Source organism: Acanthopagrus latus, chromosome 22, assembly GCF_904848185.1.
Source record: "Acanthopagrus latus isolate v.2019 chromosome 22, fAcaLat1.1, whole genome shotgun sequence".
NCBI lineage: Eukaryota > Metazoa > Chordata > Actinopteri > Spariformes > Sparidae > Acanthopagrus > Acanthopagrus latus.
The window spans coordinates 23442995-23444228 of NC_051060.1; positions in this window are offsets into that span (position 1 = coordinate 23442995).

Below are 1234 nucleotides of genomic sequence, written 5' to 3' on the forward strand. Positions count from 1 at the left end.
CCACCATCAGTGCCATCAGAGTTCACGTACGGTCATGAACTGTCCTTTTCCTGTACGTATTGTCCAGACAGAGTCGAGACACGTCGTCAAAGTGATAATCAGACTGAAGCTTTATATTTCCCCCCTCCGCTCCGGACAACACAGTTATATGCAGAACAAATGCATGCACATGCAAAAAGCAAATACGCCCACTCACACATACACATGGGCAGGCATCTGGGGTGGATGGATGGATGGGTGGATGGATGGATGGATGGGTGGGTGGGTGGGTGGGTGGAGAAGGAGAGAGAGGAAGGAGGAGGGAGGGGGGGGATTTAGTGGCAGTGGATTGCATCAGCAGCTCCACCAAGTGGGGATAAAACCCCCCGGACTGGAAAGACAAGAGAGAGAAATAGCGAGAAAGATCAATGCAGAGAGCCCAATCCAAAGAGACAGGAAAGAGATGCAGCATGGGGAACGAGGAGGAAGGGGGAGGGCGGGAAAAAAAATCAAGGCAGTGATGGAAGGAGGAGAAAGAAGGTGAGGGGGGTGGCAGAGAGAAAGCGCTGAGCTGGGATCCTCCTGCGAGGGATTTCCTCCCACTGATGTATTCCCCCTCTCTCCCGATTTTTTTTTCTCCTTTTTTTTTTTTTTTTTACCGCAACATAATCTTTCCTGGGCTCATTGCATATTCCCTGCCAATATCCACCACTACCTTCACTTCAAACACTACTACTGCTGCTGCTGCTGCTGCTGCTGCTGCTGCTGCAGACGTACTGAGCCATGTCCTGCCCCGTCTGCACAACAGCTCGCTGCCAAGCCCCCGCTGATTGGCACCAACCTGACACTGGAGAGAGGGATGACGAGAGAGGAGAAGGAGATGTATAAAAAAAAAAGGGCAAGAGAAGAAAAAGGGGAAGAGAACGGGGGCCAGTTTTGCAGAGGCAATGCAGAGGCAATACGATGCAAATGCAACATAATGCAGTGGTGCTGGGGGAGGCATTGCAGATGAGACAGGGCAAGGACGTCCAAGGGAAGGCTGTTTACTCCGAGCCCCCCGCCAGCGGCGCCGGGGATACGCCTGAAATTCACTCTTGACCTTGATGGACACAGAGTATAAATTACATATTAGTTTGCAATTGAAATGCACAACAGTAGTGAGAACGGTCCAACGTTTGTCCCGCAGTCCCAGACGACAGATTTGTTGTTATGAAGTGGCATAATATCCAAACTCCCGCTCCCTCCCTCCCTCCGA